This window comes from Meles meles, chromosome 3 (genome assembly GCF_922984935.1).
Source record: "Meles meles chromosome 3, mMelMel3.1 paternal haplotype, whole genome shotgun sequence".
Classification (NCBI taxonomy): Eukaryota; Metazoa; Chordata; class Mammalia; order Carnivora; family Mustelidae; genus Meles; species Meles meles.
The window spans coordinates 93,454,615-93,481,640 of NC_060068.1; the positions used below are offsets into that span (position 1 = coordinate 93,454,615).

At 41.1% G+C, this 27,026-nt stretch overlaps 1 protein-coding gene across 3 annotated transcripts in view; it reads left to right on the forward strand.

Annotated features, from left to right (window-relative positions):
- Nucleotides 1–27,026, forward strand: part of PDE4D (phosphodiesterase 4D) — a 1,501,314-nt gene that overhangs the window by 174,628 nt on the left and 1,299,660 nt on the right. The window contains exon 1 of one of the 3 annotated variants that reach the window (XM_045999297.1): nt 9,311–9,372. The exons of the other annotated variants lie outside the window; for them this stretch is intronic. The gene's annotated coding sequence lies outside the window, so the exon portion shown is untranslated. Of the gene's footprint in view, nt 1–9,310; nt 9,373–27,026 lie in introns of those variants that run through there. 3 annotated transcript variants of the gene reach the window in all.

Genomic DNA, 27,026 nt, shown 5'->3' on the forward strand with positions numbered 1-27,026 from the left:
GAAGTGTATTAAGGTATTTTAAAGCCATAGAATCCTAACCCTGAAAAAAGACTAAAGATTCTTTGACCACTGCAAAGAGCCTAAATCATGATTTGTCTCAAATCAAAATTTGTTTGTCTCAAAGAGTTGAAGAAAAAAATAAGCCGACACTTGAAAATTAGTTTAATCAATAGATATTTGAAAAATCAGGCCATCCCACAATGGCCATCCTGCATTCCTGCATGTTAGCAACTTCCTGGCGTTGAGCACTGACTGTTCCCTTTGGACGGGGCCTGCATTTACTGGCTCCCAACAACCCACACATTTGTGATACCTTATGTCTGGCCTGCTCTTCATTTCTTTATGTGACCTGCTGGACATGTGTAAGCATCTCGGCTTTTACCCCTTTGTCATGATGACCAGGAGGTAGCCAGTACCTGGGAAGGGGTTGGTTGCTGGCCTGCCTGAGTTGCTGATAAGAAGCATGGGTAGAGTACTCCTGGCCTGGAGAGGCAACAAAGGGTGTCATTGAAAACCGAGGACTACAAGGGAGGCACCTGACAAGGGCTGTGGTTTGTCCTGTGTAAGAACTCCAGGGTTCGTCTCTGGGAAGACATACAGTTGCACCCCCAGGTATCTGGTATCTCAGGACTATGACTGAATCAGCTCAGCTCAGATCTTTCCATGGTTTACAAAGCTGGAGTCAGGACGTGACTGTGTTTTGCAGCCAAGTTGTTCCCATACAGGTAGAGTGAATTCCTATGGTGCTTCGAAGCGAAAATGGGCCAAGGCATTATTTTCAGGTAGCGGTTCTAACAGATTGTGCTGTTTGGAAACTTTCCCTACAATCTCTAGGAATTACTCTGTAATCTATTTAGGAGGTTTATTCTTGTGGCTCACTGGCTAAGCCTATATTCCAACTGTTGGCAATATGTTCATTGACATTGTTACCTGTTTCTGGTGGGTATTGCATTTCTTTTTTTAAAGATATACATAACTGCCTCCCAAGCCACCCTTGACCTAATGCAATACTGTGTTGCAACCTTAAAAAAAATTTTTTTTTGGCAACCTTAAAAATTCATTTGAAAACCCCTTTAATGTGCAAAAGATGAAGAAGAAAGGAATGTTAAAAAGCTGTAGGATTCAGATCCTTATTTGTAAAGAGACATTGAGGTCCTTCGAACTACATTGGACTGAATGATTTAAGGAAACATGGTTTTATCATTGGAAGGTTTTATTTAGGAACCATGTTCATACATTTCAGAAGGAGTCCCTTTCCCTTCTCCCAGCTCAGAATTCACTCAACTGGTATTTGCCTTCTTGGACTTTGGCTTGAAATGAAATCTTTTTGCTCTGCCTTAGTAAATGTCAGCAGTTTAAAGGCATGTTTCTGATCTCTAAATGTGCCTGACTGCTGACTGCTACAAATAAGGAAGAAGGAAAATAGAGCCTATTTGCTACCTTAAGAAACATTGTGATCTCTGTTTGATTTTCTTCACATGTGAGGTCTCTCTAATGGTAAGGCCTGAATTTATTAATTATGACTGGGTAAACCTCAACATTGTAATTAGCAATAGTGACATAAATTATATCAATTTTACTTAGTTCTTTGAGTTTTAATTTTCTTAGGTATATTTAATATGTAGAAAAACATCTCTACAGGGATTTTGTCAGCTTAAGGTTAATTTTGCTAGTACTTGAAATAAGGTGCATTCAGTGGATGAAAATATGAGTATATTAGGTTACAACCTGTATATAAGAAAAATAGTGGTTTGCTTTCTACTTGGTGTTACCACTAGTATGTATCATGGCTATAACCTAATGAATTCAGCTTTTCCCATCATGCTCCCTTTTGTACACTAGCTTACCTATTTGATTCTAAATTTACTTTGTATAATCAGGTTTTAGTTTATTAATTTCATTATACTTGGGGAAACTGTTTTCTTGAACATATACTTTTATATGTGCCCTATAATTAATAGTACCTGGAACATTTATTCTAATGGTCTAAATGTGAATCTTAGCAAAATGGAATTTACAAATTCTATTTTCAGAGAATATTCATGTATGAGATTTCATTCATAATGTTAGGACACTGAGGCTAAGATCTGCATTTTTATTTATTTATTTTTTTTTAATTTATTTTTTCAGCGTAACAGTATTCATTCTTTTTGCACAACACTCAGTGCTCCATGCAAAACGTGCCCTCCCCATCACCCACCACCTGTTCCCCCAACCTCCCACCCCTGACCCTTCAAAACCCTCAGGTTGTTTTTCAGAGTCCATAGTCTCTTATGGTTCGCCTCCCCTCCCCAATGTCCATAGCCCGCTCCCCCTCTCCCAATCCCACCTCCCCCCAGCAACCCCCAGTTTGTTTTGTGAGATTAAGAGTCATTTATGGTTTGTCTCCCTCCCAATCCCATCTTGTTTCATTTATTCTTCTCCTATCCCCCTACCCCCCCATGTTGCTTCTCCATGTCCTCATATCAGGGAGATCATATGATAGTTGTCTTTCTCCGATTGACTTATTTCACTAAGCATGATACGCTCTAGTTCCATCCACGTCGTCGCAAATGGCAAGATTTCATTTCTTTTGATGGCTGCATAGTATTCCATTGTGTATATATACCACATCTTCTTGATCCATTCATCTGTTGATGGACATCTAGGTTCTTTCCATAGTCTGGCTATTGTAGACATTGCTGCTATAAACATTCGGGTACACGTGCCCCTTTGGATCACTATGTTTGTATCTTTAGGGTAAATACCCAGTAGTGCAATTGCTGGGTCATAGGGTAGTTCTATTTTCAACATTTTGAGGAACCTCCATGCTGTTTTCCAGAGTGGTTGGACCAGCTTGCATTCCCACCAACAGTGGAGGAGGGTTCCCCTTTCTCCACATCCTCTCCAGCATCTGTCATTTCCTGACTTGTTAATTTTAGCCATTCTGACTGGTGTGAGGTGATATCTCATTGTGGTTTTGATTTGTATTTCCCTGATGCCGAGTGACGTGGAGCACTTTTTCATGTGTCTGTTGGCCATCTGGATGTCTTCTTTGCAGAAATGTCTGTTCATGTCCTCTGCCCATTTCTTGATTGGATTGTTTGTTCTTTGGGTGTTGAGTTTGCTAAGTTCCTTATAGATTTTGGATACTAGCCCTTTATCTGATATGTCGTTTGCAAATATCTTCTCCCATTCTGTCAGCTGTCTTTTGGTTTTGTTAACTGTTTCCTTTGCTGTGCAAAAGCTTTTGATCTTGATGAAATCCCAATAGTTCATTTTTGCCCTTGCTTCCCTTGCCTTTGCCGTTGTTCCTAGGAAGATGTTGCTGCGGCTGAGGTCGAAGAGGTTGCTGCCTGCGTTCTCCTCAAGAATTTTGATGGATTCCTTTCTCACATTGAGGTCCTTCATCCATTTGGAGTCTATTTTCGTGTGTGGTGTAAGGAAGTGGTCCAATTTCATTTTTCTGCATGTGGCTGTCCAATTTTCCCAGCACCATTTATTGAAGAGGCTGTCTTTTTTCCATTGGACATTCTTTCCTGCTTTGTCGAAGATTAGTTGACCATAGAGTTGAGGGTCGATTTCTGGGCTCTCTATTCTGTTCCACTGGTCTATGTGTCTGTTTTTGTGCCAGTACCATGCTGTCTTGATGATGACAGCTTTGTAATAGAGCTTGAAGTCCGGAATTGTGATGCCACCAACTTTGGCTTTGTTCTTCAATATTCCTTTGGCTATTCGAGGTCTTTTCTGGTTCCATATAAATTTTAGGATTATTTGTTCCATTTCTTTGAAAAAAATGGATGGTATTTTGATAGGGATTGCATTAAATGTGTAGATTGCTTTAGGTAGCATAGACATTTTCACAATATTTATTCTTCCAATCCAGGAGCATGGAACATTTTTCCATTTTTTTGTGTCTTCCTCAATTTCTTTCATGAGTACTTTATAATTTTCTGTGTATAGATTCTTAGTCTCTTTGGTTAGGTTTATTCCTAGGTATCTTATAGTTTTGGGTACAATTGTGAATGGGATTGACTCCTTAATTTCTCTTTCTTCAGTCTTGTTGTTGGTGTACAGAAATGCAACTGATTTCTGTGCATTGATTTTATATCCTGACACTTTACTGAATTCCTGGACAAGTTCTAGCAGTTTTGGAGTGGAGTCTTTTGGGTTTTCCACATATAGTATCATATCATCTGCGAAGAGTGATAGTTTGACTTCTTCTTTACCAATTTGGATGCCTTTAATTTCTTTTTGTTGTCTGATTGCTGAGGCTAGGACTTCTAATACTATGTTGAATAGCAGTGGTGATAATGGACATCCCTGCCGTGTTCCTGACCTTAATGGAAAAGCTTTCAGTTTTTCTCCATTGAGAATGATATTTGCGGTGGGTTTTTCATAGATGGCTTTGATAATATTGAGGTATGTGCCCTCTATCCCTACACTTTGAAGAGTTTTGATCAGGAAGGGATGCTGTACTTTGTCAAATGCTTTTTCAGCATCTATTGAGAGTATCATATGGTTCTTGTTCTTTCTTTTATTAATGTGTTCTATCACATTGATTGATTTGCGGATGTTGAACCAACCCTGCAGCCCTGGAATAAATCCCACTTGATCGTGGTGAATAATCCTTTTAATGTACTGTTGAATCCTATTGGCTAGTATTTTGGCGAGAATTTTTGCGTCTGTGTTCATCAAGGATATTGGTCTGTAGTTCTCTTTTTTGGTGGGATCCTTGTCTGGTTTTGGGATCAAGGTGATGCTGGCCTCATAGAATGAGTTTGGAAGTTTTCCTTCCATTTCTATTTTTTGGAACAGTTTCAGGAGAATAGGAATGAGTTCTTCTTTAAATGTTTGGTAGAATTCCCCTGGGAAGCCGTCTGGCCCTGGGCTTTTGTTTGTTTGGAGATTTTTGATGACTGTTTCAATCTCCTTACTGGTTATGGGCCTGTTCAGGTTTTCTATTTCTTCCTGGTTCAGTTGTGGTAGTTTATATGTCTCTAGGAATGCATCCATTTCTTCCAGATTGGCCAATTTGTTGGCGTAGAGTTGCTCATAGTATGTTCTTATAATTGTCTGTATTTCTTTGGTGTTAGTTGTGATCTCTCCTCTTTCATTCATGATTTTATTGATTTGGGTCCTTTCTCTTTTCTTTTTGATGAGTCTGGCCAGGGGTTTATCAATCCTATTGATTCTTTCAAAGAACCAGCTCCTAGTTTCATTGATTTTTTCTATTGTTTTTTTGGTTTCTATTTCATTGATTTCTGCTCTGATCTTTATGATTTCTCTTCTCCTGCTGGGTTTAGGGTTTCTTTCTTGTTCTTTCTCCAGCTCCTTTACGCGTAGGGTTAGGTTGTGTACTTGAGACCTTTCTTGTTTCTTGAGAAAGGCTTGTACCGCTATATATTTTCCTCTCAGGACTGCCTTTGCTGTGTCCCACAGATTTTGAACTGTTGTGTTTTCATTATCATTTGTTTCCATGAATTTTTTCAATTCTTCTTTAATTTCCTGGTTGACCCATTCATTCTTTAGAAGGATGCTGTTTAGTCTCCATGTATTTGGGTTCTTTCCAGCTTTCCTCTTGTGATTGAGTTCTAGCTTCAGAGCATTGTGGTCTGAAAATATGCAGGGAATAATCCTAATCTTTTGATACCGGTTGAGACCTGATTTGTGACCCAGGATGTGATCTATTCTGGAGAAGGTTCCATGTGCACTAGAGAAGAATGTGTATTCTGTTGCTTTGGGATGAAATGTTCTGAATATATCTGTGATGTCCATCTGGTCCAGTGTGTCATTTAAGGCCTTTATTTCCTTGTTGATCTTTTGCTTGGATGATCTGTCCATTTCAGTGAGGGGAGTGTTAAAGTCCCCTACTATTATTGTATTATTATTGATGTGTTTCTTTGATTTTGTTATTAATTGGTTGATATAGTTGGCTGCTCCCACGTTAGGGGCATAGATATTTAAAATTGTTAGATCTTCTTGTTGGACAGACCCTTTGAGTAGGATATAGTGTCCTTCCTCATCTCTTATTATAGTCTTTGGCTTAAAATCTAATTGATCTGATATAAGGATTGCCACCCCAGCTTTCTTCTGATGCCCATTAGCATGGTAAATTGTTTTCCACCCCCTCACTTTAAATCTGGAGGTGTCTTCGCGTCTAAAATGAGTTTCTTGTAGGCAACATACTGATGGGTTTTGTTTTTTTATCCATTCTGATACCCTGTGTCTTTTGATTGGGGCATTTAGCCCATTAACATTCAGGGTAACTATTGAGAGATGTGAATTTAGTGCCATTAGTAGCCTGTAAGGTGACTGTTACTGTATATTGTCTCTGTACCTTTCTGATCTACTACTTTTAGGCTCTCTCTTTGCTTAGAGGACCCCTTTCAATATTTCCTGGAGAGCTGGTTTGGTGTTTGCAAATTCTTTCAGTTTTTGTTTGTCCTGGAAGCTTTTGATCTCTCCTTCTATTTTCAATGATAGCCTAGCTGGATAGAGTATTCTTGGCTGCATGTTTTTCTCGTTGAGTGCTCTGAATATATCATGCCAGCTCTTTCTGGCCTGCCAGGTCTCTGTGGATAAGTCTGCCGCCAATCTAATATTTTTACCATTGTATGTTACTGATTTCTTTTCTCGGGCTGCTTTCAGGATTTTCTCTTTGTCACTAAGACTTGTAAATTTTACTATTAGGTGACGGGGTGTGGACCTATTCTTGTTGACTTTGAGGGGGGTTCTCTGCATCTCCTGGATTTTAATGCTTGTTCCCTTTGCCATATTAGGGAAATTCTCTCCAATGATTCTCTCCAATAGACCCTCTGCTCCCCTCTCTGTTTCTTCTTCTTCTGGAATCCCAATTATTCTAATGTTGTTTCGTCTTATGGTGTCACTTATCTCTCGAATTCTCCCCTCATGGTCCAGTAGCTGTTTGTCCCTCTTTTGCTCGGCTTCCTTATTCTCTGTCATTTGGTCTTCTATATCACTAATTCTTTCTTCTGCCTCATTGATCCTAGCAGTGAGAGCCTCCATTTTTGATTGCACCTCATTAATAGCTTTTTTGATTTCAACTTGGTTAGACTTTAGTTCTTTAATTTCTCCAGAAAGGGCTTTAATATCTCCAGAGAGGGTTTCTCTAATATCTTCCATGCCTTTTTCGAGCCCGGCTAGAATGTTCAGAATCGTCATTCTGAACTCTTGATCTGACATAGTACCAATGTCTGTGTTGATTAGGTCCCTAGCCTTCGGTACTGTCTCTTGTTCTTTTGTTTGTGGTGATTTTTTCCGCCTTGTCATTTTGTCCAGATAAGAGGATATGAAGGAGCAAATAAACTACTAATAGGGTGGCAAAGACCCCGGAAAAATGCGCTGTAACCAAATCAGAAGAGACCCCAAATTGTGGGGGGGGGGAAGGGGATAAAAAACAGGTTCTGAAAAAAAAAGAGAAAAAAAAAAAAAAAGAAAAAAATTTAAAAAATAAAACAAATAAAAAAATATAAAAAAGAAAGAAAAATATATATATTTAGATGAACTAGTCAAAAAACGTTAAAAAAGAAAAGGGTAAAAGTTTTTAAAAAAATTTAGCAGAAGAAGAAAAAAGAAAAAAGAAAAAAAAATTGAAAAAAGAAAAAAAAATAAAAAATTGAAAAAAGAAAAAAAAATTGAAGTAGCCGCAAGACTAAAGAATCATGGGGAGAAAGCCATGAGTTCCGTGCTTTGCTTTCTCCTCCTCTGGAATTGCTCTGCTGTCTTAGGAATTGAATCTGCTTTCTCCTTGATAGATGAACTTCGTCCTGGCTGGATATTTTGTTGATCTTCTGGGGGAGGGGCCTGTTGTAGTGACTCTCAAGTGTCTTTGCCCGAGGCGGGATTGCATCGCCCTTACCGGCGGCCGGACTAAGTAATCGGCTCGGGTTCGCTTTTGGGAGCTTCTGTTCCCTGAACGCTTTCCGTAGAGTTCTGGAGGACGGGAATGAAAATGGCGGCCTCCCAGTCTCTGGCCCGGAGGAGCCGAGAGCCTGGGGCCCCACTCCTCAGTGCGCCCCCAGAGGACAGCACCCAATCACTCCCGTATCCCCAGCCTCTAGCCGCGCTCCGAGCTCACCCAGCCCGCGACCAGTTCAAGGTAACCCCGAGCTGAGAGTTCAGTCCTCGGCTCTGTCTTTGCAGCTGGTTTCTTCGTTCTAATACCTGCGAGCTCTCCGACACTCTGACACCCCCGATCCTTCTGTGACCTTGCGGGGCCTGGGGCCACGCTGACCCCGCGTGGGCTTCACCCCGGTTTAGCCCCTGGAGCAATGTCCCTCAGTGGAACAGACTTTTAAAAGTCCTGATTTTGTGCTCCGTTCCTCCGCCGCTTGCCGGGAGCCGGCCCCTCCCCCCGCGGTCTATCTTCCCGTCGTTTTAGATTCACTTCTCCGCCAGTCCTACCTTTCAGAAAGTGGTTGATTTTCTGTTTCTAGAGTTGCTGTTCTTCTTCTCTTCGCTCTCCCGTTGGATTTGTAGGTGTTTGCTATGTTTAGATAAGCTATCGAGCTGATCTCCTGTTACCTGATGTAGTCTCAGGCTGCTACTTCTCCGCCATCTTGACTCCTCCCTCAGATCTGCATTTTTAATTTTATATTTTTTGCCTTTAAAATGTATATTCAGGGGTGCCCTAGCTCAGAGGGCTAAGTCATGGTCTCAGGGTTCTGGGATCGAGCCCCACATCAGGCTCTCTGCTCACCAGGGAGACTGCTTTCCCCCATCTCTCTGCCTACTTGTGATTTCTCTCTGTGTCAAATAAATAAATAAATATCTTTAAAAAATAATAAAAAATGTATACTCAGTTATAAACATAATACAAGTAATAAAAGTTCTTTAAAGCTTTTTTTCTTTTCCTCTCCCTCTTCCTCAGCATCATCTTCTTCTTCTTCTTCTTTTTGGAAAATAGAGGCAAGCTGGAGAAAGAAAAGAACGAATACTGTAGAGTTCTGTGAAGATCATTTATTGGAAATTGAATTTTGAGCAATAAGACTTAACATCATTTTATGAGAATTTTCGTCGTGTGTGTGTGTGTGTGTGTCTGTCTGTATAAAACTATTCCATCAGGGAATGTGTCATAGGTCACTGAGGCTATTTCTAATTTTCTTTTCTATTAAGACTAATGTTGCATGGAATACCTTTGTGTACAAATCATTTCCATATTTCAGATTTTTAAAAATTGGAACTCCAGTTGTAGATTACTGGCTCAAAGATGTATTTCATTTAGTATTACTTTGCAGGAAGCAGAATATACATTTCCTAATATTCTACCTGGCTTTGGTTCTTTGTGCAGGGTACCATATGAGACGCTGGAAGGAGAAACGTTGGAAAGGAGGAAGGAATGAGAAAAATTGCTGTAACTTTGCTACCTAGGTATTGTTTGCAAACTGAAAAATGTTCGTTGGAAGAGGAAAAAACTTGAACCAGCTTGTCCCACATCTGGCTTTTTCCTCTTGGTACTGATGCCCAAGAGATAGTCCCTGGACTTCAGAGGTTTTGTTGAGATGAGTCAAACTAACAAACACTGAGAGTTTGATGTGACTTTGCAAGGCATATCTGCTTACCCCTTCACCGAGGTAGGTGAGCAGTAGTCAAAGACCTGTCCACTTAATTGGAAAGGCAGTCGCTGAGGTCTTGGGCTCTGATTGTGATTACTCCAAAATAAAAGTAAAACAGTTGGATTTGGATTACACTTCCTTGAAAGTCTTGAGTAATGCTGAATTTCAGCCCTTCAGTCTGGGACCTTCATGGATTTTGGACTTCCTTCCTCTCTTCCCCTTATTCCCCAGTATGGTGGCTGACTTACTCAGTGTGCACAGAATTATTCCCTAGGGGCTGTCAATTCTTGAGTTCTTTAGGCAGTTTTGGTGAATTAAATAAGTGAAAATACAATTGTGGATGTGTATGTGTAAAGGGGAGTTGAAGATTTTTCATGCTAAAGAGCAGCTTTCATATTTGTGATGATTGAGAACTATCTGTCCGTACTGTGGGCAGTTGAGGAGAAGGAGAGGCAAGAGATGCTGCTTTGTGTATCCCAAATCTCTTGGGGTTGTGGGACCTCCAAGATGTGTTACTTTTGCTCCATACTCTTGTGCAGCTGGCTCTTCCACAACAAATTCTGATTCTGGGTCATCAAGGTGGAGGACATGCTATCACGTAGCAGCTGGCTTAGGAGGACATTCATTTTATAGATTGGTGCTTTCTCATTGATTTCGTTGTTTGAGCATTTCCCTTTCTTTCTTTCTAAATCATGTCTGCATTTAAATATTTAAAATGTTTTACCTAGCCTTTTTGGTGGCGTTTCACCAAAACAAGTGTTAACCAGTATTTCTGTGAGAGAATGGAAGTCCTTTCCACTGTTGCTGGAAATAAAATATACAATCTCTTCTCTCTGCGGCAGCCAGAGAGGCTCCTGCTGGGGGCCTTTGAACCTGCCTGTTGGCTCTGCCTGGGTGCCTTGGAAAATCCCGCTCTTGGCATCATTCAGGTCACTGCTCAAGTGTCTTCCTCACAAAAACCTTTGCTGACCACCCTCCCCTCATCGCTATCCCATTGTCTTCTCTGTTTGCCTGAAATAATTTTGTCTATTTCTTCACGTGTTTACAATTCAGAATGTAAACTCCATGGAAGCAGGGATCTCTTTTCCATCATTCATTGTTTCAAACCCAGGATTAGAACAGTGCTGGGAAAGGCCTGTTACGGGGTGGATTAATGAATTAAATAGTGGGGGGGCGCCTGGGTGACTCAGTGGGTTAAGCCTCTGCCTTCGGCGCAGGTCATGATCTCAGGGTTCTGGGATCGAGTCCCGCATCGGGCTCTCTGCTTGGCAGGGAGCCTGCTTCCTCCTCTCTCTCTCTGCCTGCCTCTCTGCCTGCTTGTGATCTCTCTCTGTCAAATAAATAAATAAAAGAAAATCTTTAAAAAAAAATGAATTAAATAGTGTACCTCATGTCATTCCCAAAGTCGGCAGAATACCATGATCACAGTTTTCTTAATAAGGGAAACTGGGATATAGAAAGATAGGAGGGATTCCTAATTAGCATTAAAAAAGCAGTGTTTTATGAGGACGACTTCAGATCGGTGGATTCGACAACACAAAAGAGTGTTTGTTTCTTTCAGCTCATGCTCTTTATTTTATAGATGTGAAAACAGAGACTCTGAGATTTGGGGAGTGGTTCAGATCTCACACTGAGTGGTAGAGCTCAGGGCAGGGCACATACCTCCTGATTCCTACCCAGTGAGTTGCTTCTGTCTCACTGAGCGAGAGTCATGGCTACTCCACCATGGATCAGACACAGCAATGACTATTGGGATGGAAGTTTGCTCTGCATTTTGCAAAACCATCAGAAACAGATTGAATGTATTTTCTGGTCTTTTTTTTTTTTTTTTGTAAGGCTATACATAATGATGCTTGAATAATAGTAGAGAAAAGTATCTGCATACTTTTCCCCCCTAAAATTCTGCAGGGTGAATATACAGAGAAACGTGATTTTCCTTTCTGTCACCTGTCTTCTGAATGTCAACAGGTAACTTTCTTCAGCTTGCATTAGAATGTTCCCAGTAGGAGAAACATCTTCTTGTATCCTCTGTTCTGTCAGAGTCACTCAGCCCCAAGGAGGATATACTAGCTGAATTTCCCTTACAAGGGCAGAAGGAATAAGACAAATGAAAAAGATGATTCATCATTACCACGATCTTAAGGAAAATGGGAAAATTCTTCCTGGAAAATTTAAAATCTATTATTAACTCATGCATGTCACGTGTGTACTTTTTATTTCTTTTTCTTTGTAGGATTTTACAACCTACAAGAAAATGAGAAAGGAGAAAACAGAAGTCTTAAATCTGAAGTTTGTCATTGAACTCGTAGCTTTGTATTTTACTCATTGAATATAAGTTTGACTTTTTTTTAATTTAAGAAAACTGGTTAGGAGCCTATGAATATGTTTTAGTTCTTCAGTGATTTTTTTTCATCTAAGTGGGAACTTGGATTATTCTGGAAAACAGCTTAGTAATGTATTTCAGTCATTTGAATGTATTTATTCCTTTGGCCCAGTAATTGCACTTTTAGAAATTTATCCTGTCCTAGTAATCTAGTTTGGGGTAAAAATCTGACATTCAGTCATTTTTGCAAAAAAAAGTTCTCAACAAGGACACCTGGGTGGTTCAGTTGGTTAAGCGTCTGCCTTTGGGTCAGGTCATGATCCCAGGGTCCTAAAATTGAGCCTTGTGTCAGGCTTCCTGCTTCTCTCTTTCCCTCTGCCTGCCCTACCCCTGCTTATGTGCTCTCTCTCTCTCTCTCTCTCTGCCAAATAAACAACAACAAAAAAATCTTCACAATAGTACTACTTATGGTTAAAAAAAAAAAAAAACAACGATGTTGGACAGCACCTAGTATTCAAATATACATTAAAGATAAGTTTTCTTTTTTTTTTAAAGTAGGCTCCATACCCAGCATGGAGCCCAATGCAGGGTTTGAATTCAGACTTGATCCTCAGATCAAGACCCAAGCTGAGATCGAGAGTTGGACACTTAACTGTTCAAGAAATTTAATATTTAAAATTATTTAGATGATAAAGGAATTATATCCCAAACCAGGTATAATACAATCCCAGCTACGTTAAAAAATTGAACACAACACAGAAGACTGGAAGGAAAGAAGCCAAAAGTTTAATAGAGATTATCTCTGGAATTTGAGTGACTGTTGTTACTTTCTTATCTGTTTCTCCTTTTTCTATACTGTTCTTTATTAACAATAAGAAAATCAACAGAGTTTATTTTCAATGTTAGCAAAAGGGCAGAGTGAGTGAGCCGTGTGACAATGTGGTTGGAATTACATAAATTTCTTTACAGAACATATATTCTTTTATAAATTTTCTAGATAGGCACAATGTATATGTATGTATATATATGTATATATGTATGTAATTTTTCCCTATGTGTGTGTATTTTTACTTTTTATCTCTTGCATGGTCACGTCACATAAAGATATTTGCCAAATCATCACTGATACAAACTTCTGCTCTCTAGGAGATTGCTACCTCGTTAAGGAAGGTCATGATAAAGTCACTTTGTAACAGTAAATTTAAGGACAAATCAAGAAACAAAACAAGTAAATGGAGACCTTTCTTGTTTTTTACTTAAGTATAAACTTGGACCCCCCCAAGCAAAGCTCACAGCCCAGAGCAAATTGTGACCATGTCTTTTGGGGGATGACCGGCAGCAAGATAGTAGGTATGTAGTGGATTATTGTTTATCAAGTAGGGGGCAGATAGGTTTCCCTTCATGTACTTCTAACCTTTATACTTTTATATTGTTTCACTAAAAAGTGACAATCTAATGCAGCAGCCAAGGTCATGGGATCAGAGCCACTGGACCCAAATTTGTCGTTTTTTAAGTACATGATCTTGGGTAAGCCACCTCTTCATTTTCTTATCTGTAATATGAGAATAATAATTGTCCAAAAAAGAAAAAAATATTGCATATAACACCCAGTGCTCATCACATCAACTAATGAATCATTGAACAGTACATCAGAAACTAATGATGTACTATATGGTGGCTAATTTAAATAAATTTAAATTTAATTTAAATTTTAAAAAAGAAAAAATAATAAATGATCTTAAGTATTTGAACCTTAGGGAATTTAATTGGTTGTGTAGGTGAGGGAGGAGCTGGGAAGATAAGGGAGGTGACTAAACAAGCGAAATATTAGCCAAAGCAGAGAGAATCTACTCACCCTAGTCCAGCGGGGCAGTCTGTTAGAGACAGTGTTCGCGAACTCCAAGGGTGAGGTCTCCTGGAGGGTGCAGCAGTTATGGTGTGACTGGATGCATGGAGAAGACCCCTTAGCTGCGGAGACTCTGCCCAGGGCACAGGGAGAGGGGAGAAAAGCTCTGGCTTCCCCATGCTCTGCTTTTGTAGCCCAGCTGACAAGGGAACTGGAATCAGCTGCTCTATGAGAGGAAACAGAGTCAGGGAAAGGTAAGGGATGGCTCTAAGACGGGCAGAAATTCCCACCTCAGAGAGTTGTTGGAAGGGTTACATGGTGTATTGTCCCCACAGTATGCAGAACTTTATCTGGCATATGTGTGCCCAGTAAACACGATGGTCATCATCATCATTGTCGGCGCAGTTTGCAGAGTCACAGCATCTTTGTGAATATACCTTGTATATATTGAGGGCCAGGAGGTTATTTCTGACATGACTTCCTTGTTTCTGGGCTGTGCTGTGGACAAGTAGCTAGTCATTTCAGCAATTCATTGTCTGGTTAGGCAGACGTGTTCACATGCTTCCTTCAGTCCATTCTAATCTGTGCTGTGCTGAGTTCAGGTGGAGTGACCACATCTAGCTCACTGATGACAGGATGGAGCCATGGCCAGTTCCAAAGAATGCAGGCATTTTGGAGAGTATGATGAGCATTTATGGCCCCATGGAAAGACTCCTGTAAATTAACTTCCAAATTAATGATTTTCTCACATATTCTAATCCTTTTGGGCTTGAGTTCAGTTATCTCTTATAAAACTGAAAGAATACATAATTTTTTTTGGTGTTGGCTGTAGCTTGACATTAAAATTAATCAATTTAAGGGAATCAGAAGGTTGACAAGATGAGTTAACAGGCCCACCAGAAAGAATCATGTAACTGCTTCTTTGAAGCATGGACATAAAATAACAAATTCCATCCAGATAAATCACGAGGCTTTGCCAAAGAGATCTCTTGAGTTGCTTGCCTTTTGAAAACACCGTATTTATTATATAGCATTTTGCTAAATCCTGGGAAATTCTCTCCTGAGAGATTTTTTATTAGAATGAAAAATAGCAGGTTTTCTAGGTTTTAAAATATTGTTAATCTTTTTCATATTGGCTTTCCAATTATACCCATTCACAGAAAAAACAGTTTTTGATCTCAAGGAGTTAGGGGTTATCTGGTTTTCTCCAAAGCTATAGTCATGTTTAAGACTGGGTAGGTGGTTGGGCACCTGGGTGGCTCAGTGGGTTAAGCTGCTGCCTTCGGCTCAGGTCATGATCTCAGAGTCCTGGGATCGAGTCCCACATCGGGCTCTCTGCTCGGCAGGGAGCCTGCTTCCCTCTCTCTCTCTGCCTGCCCCTGCTTCCCTCTCTCTCTCTGCCTGCCTCTCTGCCTACTTGTGATCTCTCTCTCTCTCGCTGTCAGATAAATAAAATCTTTAAAAAAAAAAAAGACTGGGTAAGTGGTTATAATAAGAGATAATAACAGCAAATGGTTTTGAGTACTTTCTCCATGTCACTTACTGCTCCCTGGACTTTGGTCTCATTCTCTCTTTTTAATGTGATGTCAGGGCTTACGGCGACCTCCTGAGACCCATGCCCATTTGTAAGGATTAGGCTACCGAGGTTTAGAAGGGAAAAATCTAAAATTCATGTTGCTACGCTGCCAGATTCACAATCTTCCTTGCTTGGGGTTCTTCCTTGCTACATGGTAATGTTCACATGTGAATGTGAAAGTTAAACAATGAAGCAGAAATGGAGAGGAAAAGAAGTCAATGCACAGTGAAGTCTGTGAATACTTCAGAATTCTGGGTTAAGTTACCAATGCAGAAAACGATCATAGAGTACATCTAGTTCAGCTTCCCCTCTTTGCCAGTAAGAAAACTGACTTCCAGGAAAGGAAATGAATCTTTTGATAATGGGGAAGAATAACCCCCAAATACCAAGTCTTACTGTTTCTGTTCTGTGTTCAGGAACATGGAGTTATGACCATATCCCGTGTCATTCACAAACAGAGGTTACAAATAACATTGGTCTTCTACTTTATTCAAAACATCTCCTTATGGGTTGAAAATGTATTACATACACCTGCTTTTTTTGTGCTAGAATCTGGAAAACAGGTACCTAAGGAAAGAAATTAAGACCCAAAGGATCCACGAGTTGCTGCTTTGCTCTTCTCTGACTCCAAATTGCTGTTGTTCAAATACTGTTGTGAGTTACAAGTCTGATGGGTCTGGGCTTGGTTGCTGGTTTCACTCAACATACCATATTCCTTGCATTTTTAAAGCTGGGGCCTACTTCTATTTTTGCACATCTTTATCTGGTTATACCCTCTTTTAGGTTAGCTTTGACCTCGACTCTTGGTTGGGTGGTTATTTGTTTTAAAGATGATATTCTTTCTTTTTAATAATTTTTAAAAATTTTTAAATAAATTTATAGTGTATTATTAGCCCCAGGGGTATAGGTCTGTGAATTGCCAGGTTTACACACTTCACAGCACTCACCATAGCACATACCCTCCCCAATATCCATAACCCCACCTCCCTCTCCCTATCCGCCTCCCCCTGACAACCCTCAGTTTGTTTTGTGACATTAAGAGTCTTTTATGGTTTGTCTCCCTCCCAATCCCATCTTGTTTCATTTATTCTTTTCCTACCCCCCAAACCCCCCATGTTGCATCTCCACTTCCTCATATCAGGGAGATCATATGATAGTTGTCTTTCTCCGATTGACTTATTTCACTAAGCATAATACCCTCTAGTTCCATCCATGTCGTCACAAATGGCAAGATTTCATTTCTTTTGATGGCTGCATAGTATTCCATTGTGTATATATACCACATCTTCTTTATCCATTCATTAAAGATTATATTCTTTTAAAGGCGAAGTAACCACAGCACATTGCTTTTCTTCAGTAAATGCTCTGTGTGTGTGGGGGGGGTCTTTACTCAGGTTTGAGTATTAACAGGGTGGCAAGGATGGAAGGTGCTCTTTTGGATCTTTAAATATTCTTGGCTTTTGGTTCTTCGAAGGCCTTTCAGGAATTTTAACCCTGTGATTCTCTATTTGAATCACAACACCAAGGGAATGGTGGTAGGTTATGGATGGATGAAAACCTAGAGAGAATCATAGGACAGGAGAGCTCTTGCTTACCCTTCTAGTCCCCGCTCAGAGTTGGTGATAAGAGAATTACTGAATACAAACTCAGAGCAGGGATAAGCCTGGGAAGATATTTTTTCTTTATTACATACGGGAGAATAAAGGCTGATATTTGTGTGTTGATACCCCTTTCTGAGGACAGTGTCTTTATCCATATTATTATCATTTGTTTTTGTACATGATTGGGTTGTTCCAACTCCTCTGAACTTGGTTACTTTTCATTGTATTTCCTATCTGGAATAGTCATAAAACTTCCCTTACATAGTGAGCTTCCTTTGCAAACATTATTTGGTCAAAGTCTGACCTTTTCTGTAACAAGGATAACTTCGAGTTATTTGTTTGCTCATTCATCCGCCCTCTCTCCCTCCCTCCCTCCTTCCCTTCTTCCTTCCTTCTCTCTCTCTCTCTCTCTTTCTTTCTTTCTGAAGAATGATGTCACTGCTCTCTGAATGGGCCTAATGGAGCTGTGTTCTGTTCTCTTCCTCTTCAGTAACTTAGTCAGGAAAGAAAGCTGTTATGATGTCCCGGAGAGGTGGGAAGATGGAAGCCTCCCCACGTGCTGGTCATGGCTGAAAGCAGAAACTCTTGCATGAAGAGAACAGCTGAGACTGGAGATAAAATTCTCATTATAACCTCTTGAAATATTTCTGCGTTCAAATGGGGTGGTGAGACTACCCTCTCTACAAATGTTATCCTTTTTCTTCCCGAGCCCAGGGAAGTGCATTTTCTCTTTCCCCTACACACACAAAAAAAGAGGATGCTCTCCCACGTTCTTGTATTTAGTTTGTCAAACAAATGATCATCTGGACCCTTTCTTTTGTTTAACATATGCAGCGTCAGAAAAGGCACCACAGGCAGGGGTTCTCTGGGCAAAGCTCTCAGCCTTTATCCCTGGTTGGCTTTCTTCAGAGAGCGCACTGACAGCCTTGACGATGTTCCATGCCAGCTCTCAGGCGTCTCCTAAGCCACATGCACATCGATATAATCTTTGGTGGTTTGGGCTGGTTTATAATCTCTCCTGTGGAGGTTCAGTTCAAGGCCTTCAGGGCAAAGATCTCCTGTGAGCTGAAATAAAAAATCTGATCTAGAAGAGGTCTGATCCTGCCAAATGAAAGTGGCACATTTCCATCTGCGTGTGCAGAACACAGATTTGCTTTAGGTAGCTCGTTGGGGGAAGGCCTGTGCTGAGTGCAAGGAGGAACTGAAAGACACAGGACTACCATGAAGCACCTACTTTGAAAAAAAGTCCATAGCGATCAAGAAACAAGCCAACGATGCACACGCAGTATCACTCAGTCTAAGTGTGAGGTCCCCTAACAGAGATGGTAAAGACCCACAGAGTTGGAAAAGAGGAGGTTTTCTTCTCAGCTAGAGGAGTTAGGGTTAGAAAGGCCAGACAAGCCCCATTTTAGAGGCTCTGGATACTAACTGTTACAAAGAGCCTACACACTTGTTTTGATGGGTGTCAAGATTTTATTTATGTATTTGACAGGCAGAGATCACAAGTAGGCAGAGAGGCAGGCAGAGAGAGAGAGAGGTGGAAGCAGGCTCCCTGCTGAGCAGAGAGCCCCACAAGGGGCTCATTCCCAGGACCCTGGGATCATGACCTGAGCCGAAGGCAGAGGCTTTAACCCACTGAGCCACCGAGCGCCCCATGACAGGTGTCATTTTTGACTGCCCTCGTTCAACAACCTTTCGAAATTTGGACAGTTGTCTGCACAACCTTGGAAAGAGGCTCTTCTTCTTCTTTTATTTTTTAATTATTTTTATTAAGATATAATGTATTATTTACTCCAGGGGTACAAGTCTGTGAATCATCAGTCTTACACTTCACAGCACTCACCATAGTACATACCTTCCCCAGTGTCCATAACCCCACCACCCTCTCCCTACCCCCACACCCTCCAGCAACCCTCAGTTTGTTTTGTGAGGTTAGGAGTCTTTTACGGTTTGTCATGGAAGGAGGCTCTTCTTACTTCTGTCTGCCTTTGACAGTCACAGCTGGTGTGTAGTCATGTGACTCAGGCTCAGCCAATCTGGTTCTCCTGCTGGGAACAAATCTATAGCAAGTGGGTCAACATCAAGGGACTATTAGAATTGATTCATGGTGTTAGAGGCAGTATCCATTGGATTTCAGTGGTGGCATTAGCAGTCTCTAGTTATAATTTCTGCTATAGGATGGCTCTTAGGACTTTTATTCCTTGCATTTAGAGTACCCCCCAGCACCCTGGATGTAGTCATGTAAACACCACCAGAATCAATATGTTAGATCAGTTTGACCACCCCCCAAATTCCCTTGTGCTTCTTTGTTGCCAACATCTCTCCACATCCCCAGCTCTTGGAAACCACTGATCTGTGGATTTTGTATTTTAAGCAGTTAGCACAGTTCTACAACTTTCTAGAGCAATGTTTTATTTTATTGGAAGGAGAAAATAATCAGACACTGGATCTTTACCTAGGTATAGGGTTATGAGCATTAGCAAAAGTAAATAGCACATACTTACACTAAATATTATTCATGGTTTACATGAAATTCTCATTTTACCAGACATCCTGTCTTTTATCCATCAGCCCTATCTCAGATGGTTATGGCCACCGTGGGAACTGTTAAAGTGGACTTTAAGCACAAAATTAGCTGACAGAGAAGGAAGTAAAGGGAAGAAAATGCAAGAAGAGGTCATGGGTCATTAGCTACATGAACCTGCCATTAAGACTCTTTGGGAAAGGGGCGCCTGGGTGGCTCAGTGGTTTAAGCTGCTGCCTTCGGCTCAGGTCATGATCTCAGGGTCCTGGGATCGAGTCCCGCATCGGGCTCTCTGCTTGGCAGGGAGCCTGCTTCCCTCTCACTCTCTCTGCCTGCCTCTCTGCCTACTTGTGATCTCTCTCTGTCAAATAAATAAATAAAATCTTAAAAAAAAAAAAAAGACTCTTTGGGACAACCTAAGAAAGGAAGAGAGAATGAGATTTTTGTATGAAACAAGGGATTCACTTGCTTATACATCGATGCAGTGTACCAGACTGCTTTGAAAACCAACTTTCTTGGTGTTGCAATTTAGAAACCAGTGTAAGAGTCTATCAGGGCAGCTTGCTTCCTGGCTGTGTTACGGAGGAGTGCAACTCGGGGTGATTAGTCACCCTGAAATAGGTGAAATGCATTCTCTGGAAGCAGAATGTATATCCTAGAGTTTCACATTTAAGAAAAAAGAACTTTTCCTGAGTCATCCACGAGAATTCAGTGCTAGCTATTACTCAGGATGTCCATTCAGCAAAAACATAATTAGAGTAAAATAGCACCTGGCATCTGCAGTCTCAGAGTCCTGAGCACACGTTCTGTTAAACTGATGTTAAGGGTTTAAAAATGATTTAATCTTAATTTTATTAGTCAATGATTTACAAATAGCATTGTGGGCTCCTGAGCTTGAAGAAGATGGAAATGATGAACAGCATGGGAAGGAAGTAATTTGGGGTAGCCATCTTTGATTTCTCATTGTGGCAAGGTCACTGTCTACTCTACTTAAGCGCCCACTCTAGCCCCTTGGTGTGTCTTGTTCTAGAAGGCTGGGACTAGAAGGTGCATTAGAGCTGATCGTGTTCAGTGGTTTTCAAACATTTATAAATGGCTTCCTGTAAATGTTTGTAAATAGAATCCATTTTTTAAGTTATATGGAAGGCGCAGTACAAAGCAGACAGAAGCCAAACAGCTCTGGTAACAACAGTAGCAGGGAGGCTAGAGATCCATTCATTCCTCCTCTTTTTCTCTTTGGTTATTTGGGGAGTGCCAGAATCACTGGGATCTGAAGCAGAGAAAGTCACACAAATATTTGCAAGAGAACTAGGTCCCTTGCCCTTCAATGTTCTTTGCACTATGCCAGCCCATTTGCTATGTGGCCTATTTGCTGTCCCAGCACTCTGGGGGCAGTGATGTGGGCATCCTGGCCATATGGCTCCTTGTATAGGAGGCCACATGGGACAGAGATCACAGACTTTGCGAATGGAGACCAAGATGACCTATCTTGTATAAGCCTGGTGGCAGGGATGGCCAGAGAGTCAGAATGGAGGACTCAGAAATTTTGATGCTTTAAGATGCTCCCTTGTGGTTATTGAAATATCTGCAATGAACTTTGCCTAAGGTCTGGAAGGTGATTTATAATAATTATTCTATCCGTTCCCCCCAACCTGAAGAGATGAGCAAGTTAATGTTATTAGCCTCTACAACTGCAAGACCATAATTATTAGGTCTGTCCCCTGGGAGCTGGGCTCCGCTGAGTTGTTATGAGGTTAGATGCAGTTATGAACAGGGCACTACTAATCAACTGAGATTAGATATGAGTTATCAGGGGCACCTGGATGGCTCAGTGGGTTAAGCCTCTGCCTTGGGCTCAGGTCATGGACTCAGTGTCCTGGGATTGAGCCCCGCATCGGGCTTTCAGCTCAGCGGGGAGCCTGCTTCCCCCTCTCTCTTTATCTGCCTCTTTGCCTACTTGCAATCTCTCTCTGTGTGAAATAAATAAAATCTTTAAAAAAAAAAAGATATGAGGCATCAGAATCTGAATTTTCATGATGGATACAGGACACGTTTATATAACCAAGTCCTCAAGAAAATGAATTTGAGGGCACCTGGGTGGCTCAGTGGGTTAAGCCGCTGCCTTCGGCTCGGGTCATGATCTCAGGGTCCTGGGATCGAGTCCCGCATCGGGCTCTCTGCTCAGCGGGGAGCCTGCTTCCCTTCTTCTCTCTCTGCCTGCCTCTCTTGTGATTTCTATCTGTCAAATAAATAAAATCTTTAAAAAAAAAAAAAGAAAGAAAAGAAAATGAAATTGACCAGGTGTTTAGACAATTAGGAAAATTCAAAATGATCTTGCCTTTCTATCATACCTGGGGATGAAAGCACGTGGACAGATCCCTACTGGGAAGGAATGATGATATCCAGTTAATGGCAGCAAAGGAAGTGTATGTTGGTTATGATTTGAGCATGAGTCACTGACTTGATCTTGTGGCCAGAACAGGAAGGTGATCCTAGGGGCAGAATTGTTTTGCATGTAGAATTCATGAGGAAATCTTAGCTGGACTCGCTATTGGCCCATTCTGTATTTCCGTGTGTTCTGTCTTCTGTTTCCCTTCCCTCTTCTCCATCTGAAGTTACTGTTTGCAGCTAGATAATTCACATCTATCATGCTTCTGACTGCTTCACTTTTTCTCGAAGTGCTCTTCCCCCTCTGCTCTGTCTGTAACAGGCTTCTTTATCAGTAGGGTGAAGGTAGAATTCAGACCATCAGCGAAACTAGATGGGGAAATTTTTTACCATCATTTTTGTCATGGTATTAATGAAGTTTAACTTTTTTTTTTCCCCAGTTATGTGTAGATAACAAATCCCAGGGATATTAGCAGGGCCTGTCTATGACTCTGTCATTAATAGAAATCATTGTATTCCCATCTCACATTAGAGTTGTGCATATCTTTCTATATAATTTCTGCTCATCATTATGTGAAAATGGTCTTTTATTTGGACAGCTACTAGAACTTATAATTTAATACAATAATAAAATATATGTTACTGTTTCATGGATTTGTTTTTTAAAAAATATTTAAAATATATGGACGGTTCTGTCACACCCCCAACGATAGTCACTTCTCCTGAGAGCTCATGGCACTTGTTTAAATATTTATTTGAGAACTTAAAGTCCATTTTGTATTGTTATTTATATTTTTTATGTTCTTTCCCTCCTAACCATACTCTGTGGTTCTTAAATATTGAGACCGTATTCTTTTTTTTTTTTTTTTTTTTTTTTTTAATTTGACAGAGAGAGATCACAAGTAGACAGAGAGGCAGGCAGAGAGAGAGAGGGAAGCAGGCCCGCTGCTGAGCAGAGAGCCCGATGCGGGACTCGATCCCAGGACCCCGAGATCATGACCTGAGCCGAAGGCAGCGGCTTAACCCACTGAGCCACCCAGGCGCCCTTGAGACCGTATTCTTTCTGTTCTTTAAATTCTTTCTGGTATTTTGGAAATTTATTCTGTAAGTTCTCATTGAATGAATGATCAAAATAGTATTGTTCAGCCAAGATAAGTAAAGGAAACAAGAAACTGCAATAATTCATTTGTTTAATGTTCGTGGTTAAGGAGAGCTGAGTGTGTGGGGGCAGGGCACCCTGGTCTCTGGAGAGCTCAGGAGAGATGCACACAGATTAAAGGCCATCATTTATTATGCTTAGTAGATGAATTCCTGGCAAGAGTTTTGACTACTTAGAAGCACTCCTGGGAGAGACTGAGGGACTCTAGCCCCGAAGTCCTGTTCATTTAAAGTAGTCTCTTCTTCGTTTGGTTGAAAATATTGCCATGTCTAAAGGTAACAGAGTGCACCTGGGTGGCTCAGTTGTTAAGTGTCTGCCTTTGGCCCAGGTTATGAGCCCAGGGTCTGGGATTGAACCCCTCATGGGGCTCCCTGCTCGGCGGAGAGCCTGCTTCTCCCTCGCCCTCTGCTGTTCCCTCTGCTTGTGCTCTCTTGTGCTCTCTGTCAAATAAAAAAATAAAATAAAATCTTTTAAAAAATTTAAAAAAATAAAGTAGCAGAGGTAGAGTAGCAGCTTTTGTCACTTTAGACTTTTAAATAATATTTTGCTCCAGTTACATGGTCATAAGTCAGTCCTAGAGTTGGAACCCGTATTTGGAACCTTGTGAGCTTCCATGTAGGCTTGATCGGTGTCCTTACGTTAGGGTAACAAGGCTTGGAGCTAAAGCTACGAAGGAGCCAACACTGCAGCCGAAGCTTCCTACAGACCCACTGTGCCAGTTTTGAACTGAGGCATTATCTGTCCACGGCCATATGCAGTGTGAACGGGCCGCAGATGTACGTCAAGTGAGTGGGAGAAATAACGTTTGGTGGGGAAGGATGACAGTTCTATGGCATTAGTCCTAGGAACCCCAGGTGCATTTCTTCCTCTTTCATATATTTTAAGATTTCAGCCTTGGGGATGTTTCATCAGGTTAGCATCTGTATCTTAAAGATGAGCCCTGCAATGAATCAGTGAGGAGAGCGAGTCATACGTTGGATCTGGAAGGAGAGAGAAGACTCTTACGGAGAGATCAGTATAATGAAGCAACTAAAGAGAAGGTCAGGGCTTTCTGTCTTTGCTTTTGACCCTCTATCTCCCTGACCTTACTTGCCTGGCCTCAGAGGGAGCCTTGACTTGGGCAGGATGCACTGAGCTTTGCACACGCCCCTAGGATGTCAGGACCCTATACTGGGAAACCCTGACATGGAGCATGGGTTATAGTCTCTGGGCTTAGTGTATCCACCCCTGACTTTTGCGTCGGGAATTTTTATTTTTCTCTTTCTATTTAATGAATCATATGTCTCCTTGACAGACTGTGGCTTCTTTTGTTTAAGTGACTCAGGGCTACAGCTATATATGGTCCTGGAATTAGCTATTGAAAAATTTGTTTGTGGTTAACTTGGATAAATATATTTTAGATAATTGTGTGGCTATCAAGATAGCTGATAATCTGTCAGCTTCTGGATGATGTTGGTATTTTCCTTGTAATTTTGCAGGTTTCACTTCTTGGGCTTTGTCTTAGATTTCTAAAACTTCTCCCACCTTTAAAATTGCCCTTTTCCAAAGTATGATTAACAGTAGCTGATATAGATTTATATCCAGTCAGTTGCTGACTGACAGCAACTGTGGTGAACGAAGTTTATTAAGACTCTATTTCTTCTTTTCGAAGAATATTGTGGGTTATGCAGAGCAATGAGAAGAATCTTAAGACCTTGGACTTGTTAGAAATTCAGAGTGAGTTTGAAATACAAAAAGGAAAGAACATGAGTGGAATTCCTATAAAATAGCTGGAGGAGTGGGGTAGCTTAGGGAGGCAGATTGTTGTGGAAACACAGCAAAGTCTGTTAGAAAGACTGTTACTTAAAGATGCTTACACTCCTGGAGCTTTTGGCTCCAAATCGTATTGCCCTTAGACTTGAAAAAGAGGGCCCCCTTTCTGGTCCAGCATATTAGAGGGTCCAGGTTTAGCTCCCTTCTGGCCACAGTGTTCCCTATTGGGTAAGGATTCTTTGAGGTCAAGGAATAATGTCTTTCCCTTTTATGGATCTTGGTTGGGGCATTTGGACTGTAGAATTTCCTGCCCAAATGGTCCTACGCCAAGATGCGGATCATTCCTTCAGAGAGCAGGTTGTACTCCCCACACTGGGTGGCCAAGGCACAGCTGTTGGCAGGGCCAGGGAACGTGGATGGCTGCCAAACCATGGTGTCTGTCCCTGAGCTTACAAATGTCAGCAAGGTGTGAAGGGTAGGTGGACAGACCAGAGACGGGGTGTGGGCTCAGCTTGCTCTGAACCACTAACCACAGATGCGGAACTCTCCTAGGCGCTGTGCACGCGTTATTTCATTCAGTCCTGCTGAACCCTTCAAGGTAGTGTTTTATCATGACATGGGAATGAGGCTGCAGGGAGTTAAGTAATTAGCTCAAGGTTACCGATTTAGTAAGAAGTTGAACCAGGATTTAAATATCAGGTGAGCAAATTCCAAAGTGCATTTGTTTTCACTTCGTTAGCTGGCCTGTTCATAGCACCTTTGCTTTAACGTTTTCTCAGTTCTCCCCAGAACCTTGGCATATAATGATATGTGATAAATACTTGCTGAGTATCTGAAGCAGTGGAACAAACTATCTGCTCATCTTTCCCAGTGGTGGGATAGAGAGTATGATTGTGGTGTCGGTGAGAATTCCATGTCAGATGTTCAGAGGGGGCCATTTCCCTCCCGGTCTGTCCATGCTGTTGCGTGGGTTGATCTTCTGTAGATGCTGTGGACTGCTCAGTTTACTGGGCTTACTGCGCCAACCATCAGTAAATGCTACGTATTTTCTGCTTAGTGTGGACTCCCATGTCCCGGAAAGGACTTTTGTTAAGAGAAAATATTAACACATGCCATGTATGCTATAGTCCTTTTCTTTATCTCCTTAAGATCACACAAACTCTGGGTGTTCAAGAGAAATTGTCAGAATGCCCGCCTCAGCAGGTTTGCTGGCACAGTCCTTTTGTCGGTGAGGCCCCATTCTTGGCTTCTCTGTGCTGGACTCTTCTACCTGTCTGGCCTCCTGCTGCTCCCTCCTGGAACATTCAGCTGTGGTCTCACTCGGCCTTGATTTTTCTTGTTCTCCTTCTCATCTATCTGATATGCCAAGACCATTCTCTGCCATTGGCTGAAAGCCCTTGGACGTTTTCCTAACTTCTGCTATTAACTAGTTGTGGTGGTTTTCCCCATGTGCTGCCATCTGTCCCCTTACTGGTTTTAGCTGGTTTATCTGTGTTCCTTGCTAGACTGTAGCCCCACTGGAGGGCAGTCTTTGTGTCTCTGTTGTTGACCGCTGTATCTTCGTATCTAGTGTGACGCCTGGCACACGGAACTTTTTAAATAAATATTCATAGAATAACTGAATAAACTACCATCATAATCGAGGCACTAAATGCCCTTTTCAAAGAAGTTCTTGCATTAAGAAGAGGGTCATCTTGCCCAAATCTCTCAGTGACAAGGACGATATGTCCACCCAAGTGAACTCTTTTCTAAAGCCTGAACTCTGAATCCTAATGCTTACGAAGCAGGGGCTAACTTTTCTTGTGCAAGAAGGCTGGTGGCCATTGCTTGAATTTGGAGAAGAGACCATTCATGATCATGATCATCATTTTAACTTTTGATTATCTTTTTTGTTTTATTTTTAAATCACATTTTTATAAGTTATATCATGTTTAACAGAAACAGAGAGAAATACGGAAATCTTGTGTTGAACATGATGAATTTTCATACGTTGAACTCATCCATGTAATAGCCATCCAGTTCAAGAAACTGAACATTACCAGCACCCTAGAGATTTTCCTTGTACCTCCTTCTATTTGCTGCCTCCCAAATGGTGACCATATCTGTCCAATTTTTTTTATTTTTTTACAGCTGGAATCCTTTATTATGCATTCTTTTTCAACTAAATACGTTCAGTCAACATTGTGTTTGTGGTCTTACAGTTTTATGTTTCAGTAATTTGTTCCTCTTTCATGTTTTATGGTATTCCACTGTGTATTTTATATACCACAATTGTTGAATCCATTCTACTATTGATGGAC